We start from the raw sequence: 7,805 nt of genomic DNA, 5'->3' as shown, positions 1-7,805 counted from the left end.
ACAATTAACATTATACCAATAGGTGATAGCTGACCTACTCAAAATATCCAAACCAATATAGTTATTGGTGAAAATGAAAAATGTGTCTTATTTTACAGGAAAAACTAAACAGAATTTTTGGCCAAACCAATACATATAACACAAGTTATATAATCGGAAATTGTTTGTTGTCCCAAATACTTAGTCTGTTAGAAGACAACAAATACATTTCAGTACAAGTCTTTCCCTTTTCATTATGATTGATAAAGCTTACATATGAATTCTTATATAAGAATGTATTCTTTACCAGGTGATAAGAAAATCCTCAAAGCATACCTCATGTTCTCTGTCAGTCTCAGTGTGGTATTTTCCTCCAAAAGCCATGTTTGCTGGCTTATGATTATATGACATAGTGTTTTGAATTTCTGGAAGGCAAAGAGCAAAAGAAAACTGAACTCTAAATTTGACTTCTTTGACTTTCTATAAAAATGTCATTACCTTTCAACCTTACTCCACACTCAAAAATTCCAAAATCTGTCAAGCCATTAAAAAAACAAATAGCCCAACAGAATAAAAAATAAAATGATTCCTCTAATAGTTCTGGAACTTAAAGAATGAAGATTATGTATGGGTGCAGCTTTGCTTCTAGAGATGAAGGCAATTTTCATTTTAATCCATTACAAAGGAGCAAATCTGTGCTACATTTCATCATCAGGTGCTGTAACTATGAATGTGATTACTTACAGTGTGTTCATTATAGGTAAAATGAAACTTGACTAAAAATAAATAATGTGTGTTTATTAAAATTAGGTTTTACTTTTATCATTTCACAAAAATAAAATACCCATATAGTTGTTTTTGTGATGATCCACTTGCATTATTTTTTACTTGGGGACAAAATTTTTATATTTCTAGATTTCATGTTTAACCGAACACAACACTCTGTATATTGTTTGATTAATTCACCATTTGGGAAAATATTCTCTATTTATTGAAACCAGGTCCCCTTAAACTCTCAATCACTCTATTCCATGCTTAACAATCCACACTCCTCTTTATTATTGATATTCTAAAAGTCAGTAATATTTTGTTTAAGAATGGTTATTTTCTCATTTATTGTGTATTAGGTCAGGATTCCTTTTAGTCTGGTTATTAATATCCAGTAGCACTAGAAATATTACTTAGTACTAAGTTTGATAATTTACTTTTCTTCATTGTCTCTGTTCCCTTTATGGAATTTCTATTGATCATATGATGAGACTCAGGCTGTATTTCTACAACTTTCATCTCCTCATTTTTCTTGTAGTTTTATTTTGTTTTTAAGTTATCAGAATTTCTTTAACTTAATCTTTATATCTTAATGACTGTTTTAAAAAGATATATAATATCTACTTTAAATTAAAAACCGCTTCATATTCATTCTTTCATAAATTTTATTTTTATATAACAGATTGTCTTTTCAATATTATTTTAGAGGGTGATTTTGAGAGGTTTTGTTTTGTTTTTCTCTATTTATTAAGATTTCTACTGTTTTTATATTTTCTCTGTCCTTCTGGTCAATTTTGTATTATCATTTCTTCTTCATAATTTATATCTCTAGTTTTCACCATATATTAAGTGAACCTTGGTCTTCTTTTAACATAAAAAAGGAACTAATTTTTTAAAATCCCTTTAAAGGGAACCCTAGTACATTGTTGGTGGGAATGCAGACTGGTGTGGCCACTGTGGAAAACAGTATGGAATTTCCTCAGAAAATTAAAAATGGAACTGCCCTTTGACCCAGCAATTCCGCTGCTGGGATTATACCCTAAGAACCCTGAAATACCAATCCAAAAGAACCTATGCAGCCCAATGTTCATAGCAGCACAATTTACAATAGCCAAGTACTAGAAGCAACCTAAGTGCCTGTCAGCAAATGAGTGGATCCAAAAACTATGGTACATTTACACAATGGAATTCTATGCAGCAGAGAGAAAGAAGGAGCTTATACCCTTTGCAACAGCATGGATGGAACTGGAGAGCATCATGCTAAGTGAAATAAGCCAGGCGGTGAGGGACAAATACCATATGATCTCACCTTTAACTGGAACATAATCAACAAAAGAAAAAAGCAAACAAAATATAACCAGAGACATTGAAATTAAGAACAATGTAACAATAGCCAGAGGGGAGTGAGGAGGGGGTAGTGGGGAGAGGGGTCTAAAGGAGCTACTATAAAGGACACAAGGACAAAATCAAAGGGGAGGGGAGAGGTGGGGGAGGGAGGTGGGATTGGCTGGGGTGGGGTGGAGGGATGGGGAGAAAATGCAGACTAGTGTAACTGAATAAAAATATTAAAAAATTAAAAATAAATAAATAAATAAATAAAAATCCCTTTACAATTCTTTGAACATTATCCTAACTTTTCATTCAATAGCAAAAGTAATTCAGGGGAGGAAAGATAGCTTTTTCTAGTAGACTTTTCAGTAATGAAGCATTTGAAAGTCCAGAGGACAAAAATGAATTGTTACCTAAATCTCACACTATACACAAGTATTAACTCAAAATGAACCCTGGATGTAAACACAAATTGTAAAACTACAAAACTAACAGAAAAAAAAAAACCCAGGAAAAAAGTTTTCAGGGTTTAAGTCCAGGCTGAGTTCTTAACATCAAATATATCCGCAAAGGGAAAAATCTGATAAACTGGGTGTCAAGAAAATTAAAAGGTTTTGCTCTGTGACTTCTAAGAGAATTAAAACACAAGATAGGAGGGGAAGAAGATATCAGCAAACTACATATTTGACAAAGGACTAGTATCTAAAACAAAGAACGAACTTTTAAAACTCAAAAGTAGCAATACAAACATTAACAAAAGGCTTGAAGAGACATTTCACCAAAGAGGATATAGAGATGGCAAGCTAGTGAGATAGGGTGTTTGGCATACAGCTGAAGTCAATAAAAGCTACAGGCTCTCGAGAAGGAGAGAGATCACTCCCCACCAGACTTAATAGCTTAGAACTGGCAGAGACTGGCTAGATCCAACATGGCAACTAATTTCACCTTGCAGTAACTCCTGGCCTCATTATATGCTCATGGTAATATATTAGCATACTAAACAACATGAGTAAGCCACTATAAATGGAAAGTCCTTATAAGGGCTCAAAATGGTTGACAGGGTTCTTCCAAGGAGTCCCCATCCCTCTTCCTGAAGATTTCTTCCCCTTCGTTGAATGCCTTACCCCTCAATAAAATGAGCCTCGCTAAAAGAAGTAGATTGCCCTTGGGAGGGGCTGCTCTGTCTGGGGAGTAACACACTCTCTGTCTCATCATCTCCCTAATAAACTCATTTTCACCTTAAACTCTATGCTGACTTGTTTCTTAATTCTTTGCTGTGCAAAGTCAAGAAACACAGTGGGTTGTGGGCCCTAGAAATGCTTGCATCGTTAGCACATGAAAAGATATTCAACATCATCAGCCATTAGGGAAACTTAAATTAAAACCACAATGAACTATCACTCTGCACCTAAGAGAATGGCTAAAATTTAAAAATATTGACCACACCAAATGTTCATGAGGATGTGCTTTCTATTCATCCAGTTTCTCTTAGTTCACTGGTACATTGCTGGTGGTAACGTTAAACAGCACAGCAATTCAGAAAAACAATTTGTCAGACTCTTAAAATAACTAAATTGCAACTACTAGCAACTGCATTTCTGGGAATATATCCCAGAGATATGAGAATTTATGTCCTCACAAAAACCTATACACAATTGTTCACAGCAGCCTCTTTTTGGAATCATCAAAAACAGGGGCAATCGACCCAGATGTCCTTCAGCAGGTAAATGGTTAAAAAATCTGTGTATCCATACTATAAATTACTACTCAGCAATGAAAAGGGATGAACCATTGACACATGCAACAAACTGAATGAACCTCCAGAGAATTGTACAGAGTGAAAAATCCATTCAGAAAAGGTTATCTGTTACATGATTCTGCTCATATAATGATCTTTAAATGAAAAATTTGAGAAATGGTGAACTGATGAATGTTTCTAGAGTTTACGGATGGGGAGGGGTGAAGGGAGGAAAATGGGCGTGTATTATGAGGGATCCTTGTGACCTGTTCTGTATCTTGATTGTATCAATGTCAATATCCTGCTGTGAGATATTGTAGTACAGTTTTGCCAAATGTCATTATTGAGACCACAGTGCAGAACCAGGCAAGGTATGATGCATGGACTTGCTTTGTATTATTTTTGCCAACTGTTTGTGAATCTACAATTATGTCAAAATTAAAAGTTTAATTTAAAATATGTACACAGATTAGAAAACTTCCTGAAGCCTGCAGAGATAGCAGAAACAATAACTGGAGATTACACACAGAGCCAAAATAATTCCTATTTTCATCAGCCAATCTGTGAAAACTTAGGGCTTGGATAGACTACTAAGTTGTTTTGTCAGTAGGGAGAAAAAAAAAATTAGTCCTACACTAAGTGCTAACAAAGATTAAAAGCAAGACACAAAATTATCAGCTGTTCCCAAATAACTCATCTGCCTCGTAGGACAAAGACTAAGAATGTTTTCAGGAATTCAAAACATCCAGCATCCCACAAGGTAAAATATCCCCTATTCAATCAAAAATACCAAGCGATTAGTTTTTTCTTTCTGCTTTTTGTCTTCCTGAAAGCCAGTCTAGTCCTCTTTTTATGAGATCTTTTATTCAGACTTCTTATTGAAGTAGAAAGCCCCTTTTCAGTTCCATACCAGTATATTTACTTTTGTCATCTAACTACTGTATCCTTCGCCTTCCTTCACGTGTATGAAGCACAATTGTGATCAGCCTGATAGACTTGAGAAATTTAATTAATAATGTATTATATAGAGAATTCATACAAATATAATTGACAAATAAAATCAATTCCAATTTAAATTAATTGAACCAGATGTTGCTCATAATGATTAACTGCAAAAGGTTTCAGATCCATAGTTTATAAATCTACATTTTCTGTTCTTACAACTTATAGTTGTAAGTGTCAAAATTGAGAGAGATTTGTACTTTGAGAAGCTAAACATCTTCTGCATTACCTGAGGATAAAATCATTTTTTAAATGAATGCAGTTGGAAGGGTAAGTACAGCCAGTCTAATAAAACTTCCTACTGAGTAATAATATTAACTTTAACTTTATCCCATAATCAATAGTTAGACATTGAAAAGAGGAGATCAGGTTTGCATTTGCAAATTATTCTGTGAGGCATAAGGATATATGTTGGATAACTGAAGACTCCAAGCAGGAATGTTGGTGAAGAGGCTATTTGCAACTGTTATTTAGTATTGCCACAATACAGGATAATGATAATGGGAATGGGAATGATAGAAGTAAACAGAATCAAGAGGTTTGTGAGATACAGAATCATAGAAGGTTATATGAAAAACTACTTGCTTGAGCTATGGGTTGGCTTTGCAACATAGAGGTAAGAGAGAATCTCGTGGAGTGGATGTTGAGATAGGTTTCGTAGATGCCTGTGAGACATCCAGGTGGAGGTGGTTTCTGCATTTCAATAGCTACAACATGGGAAGGAAGCCCTGCAGCCTGGATGGAATCATCTACCCACAGACCTTCTGTTTTCACCCAGATCACTGCTTTGACTTCCTTTCCCTTACTTCTAGGGAAATACACACACACACATATACACACTTCTAGGGAAATATATATAACTTTGTCTTTACAAAATCTTGCTCTTAGTGAATATTCTCCTTAATGTATTGTTGGTGAATTTTCAGCTGGAAATGTTAACTTACTTTCAAACATGCATATATACACAGATACATACCCAGTTATTAGTATTTATTGGGAAAAATGTTCAGGTAGTTAGTTCACAATTTTCCTGGCTATATTAAATTACTCTTGAAAATGAGTTCAAATAATACTTTCCAGATATATTTATTTGTACCTTTTATTAAAGTAGTGAAAAAACAGTTAATGAAATTCATAACAGAGTTCAATGGTGTTTCTACTATAACACTGTTTCCTTATTGATACTGACAGATAATTATACACGTCCCTGGCATGTTTATTCTGTTAGTTAGAGAGGCACCATATTATACTAATACCATATTATACTAATATCATATGTCTCAGTTTTGCTTACAGGGATAGCATTAAATATTTGTTAATGACTTCCTACTATCCAAACAAAGTAGCTTTCATTGCCAAATGTTGAATAACATTATTAAAAAGAAAACAATCAACTTGCAATTAGTTGGTGTTAGAGTGTTTGTTCATACATTACTTTAATAATTGGAGCACTTGGCCACCAAGGGTCCTTTGAAGGTTTTCATCACGTATTACTAATCTAATCCCACGTTTGACTCCAGGGGCACACACACATATTTGTACTTTTTGTTTTAAACTGATAACAAAAGCTTTATTCTGGCTAGTTTTGAATGGCTATAGCAGAATCTAATTTTCACAAAATTTGACAGCAGGGTAATATTGATTTATTTAAAAAAAAAAACACCAAACTATGCAGTGCAAAAAAATAATTTTCTACAATGTAAATGAAAGTTACAACAAAATAATTATGTTATTTGGGATCAACTCAAAAATCCCCTTTCTTCTCCCTCTACACTCTCTCCATCTGATAGTTGCAAAATAATTATGTCTAGCCCAGCTCAGTCTTCAGAGCTGTGAATCCACATCTTAAACTTGCTACTTAAGATTTCCTGTTGAAAATCACACTGTCATATGTATTTCACAAGTCTTAGAAAATAATATTCCATCTCTCTAATCCCCAGTCTTTCACATAGCGGTAACAACACCACCATTCTCACAAAATTGCTTAAATTATTAACTCAAGAGTCTCTCTAAATTCATCTTCTTGCCTGACTGCATACGTGTGATTAATCTCTCCATTTCTCTGCCTTAATTCTAGTGCAGTTCACCATCACCACTTACAAGTCAACAGTGTCATCACTCATCTCCCGTTTTCTGCTCACTTCTCGTCCAAGAAGCATTATCCACACAGAAGCAAAAATATGTTTCTTAAAAGTGTTTAACATCAATCTAGTCCTCATAACCCGTTTTAGATACATTTCCAATTGTCCTTAAAAAATTCTAACTCTTTACCTTGCTAAACTTGTTATATGTTGCTTACTACCTCATCTGATATCATTCAGCAGCCAAAACAATATCATTTAATTCTTAGAAATCTCATTCCATCCTCTTGTTTAGAATTTTTGTTTTTATCTTTAATTTCCTCCCCAGCACAGTACTTACACTATTTTGTTACATGAAAAAACATCTTGGAGAGAAACAAGATGGAGGCGTAGGTAGACACTTTGCGCCTCCTTGCACAACCAAAAGAAGGGCAACAACAATTTAAAAACAAAAAACAACCAGAATTGACAGAAAATCAAACTGCATGGAAGTCCAACAACCAAGGAGATAAAGAAGAAACATTCATCCAGACCACTAGGAGAGGCAGAGATGGGCAGCCGGGGTGCACAGGACTCCGGGGTGCACAGGACTCCAGGCAATGTGGCCGGATCCAGAGACGTAGCGGGTTGTGGGACAAACGGGGCAGGCAGTGCTGCAGGTAGCAGACCCCTCGGTCCCACATTCGCACATAGATAAACCAGGAGGGACAGCGGGGGGTGGGGGGGTGTGCGAAACAGACCACACAACCCAGGGCTCCAGCTCAGGGAAATAAAGCCTCAAACCTCGGATTGAAAACACGCGTGGGGGGTGAGGCGGCAGCAGAAGAAACTCCCAGCCTCACAGGAGAGGTCTTTGGAGAGACCCACAGGGGCCTAGAGCGTGCACGAGCCCACCAACTCGGGAATCA

This window comes from Desmodus rotundus, chromosome 6 (genome assembly GCF_022682495.2).
Source record: "Desmodus rotundus isolate HL8 chromosome 6, HLdesRot8A.1, whole genome shotgun sequence".
NCBI lineage: Eukaryota > Metazoa > Chordata > Mammalia > Chiroptera > Phyllostomidae > Desmodus > Desmodus rotundus.
Note: the sequence above shows the minus strand (reverse complement) of the source record.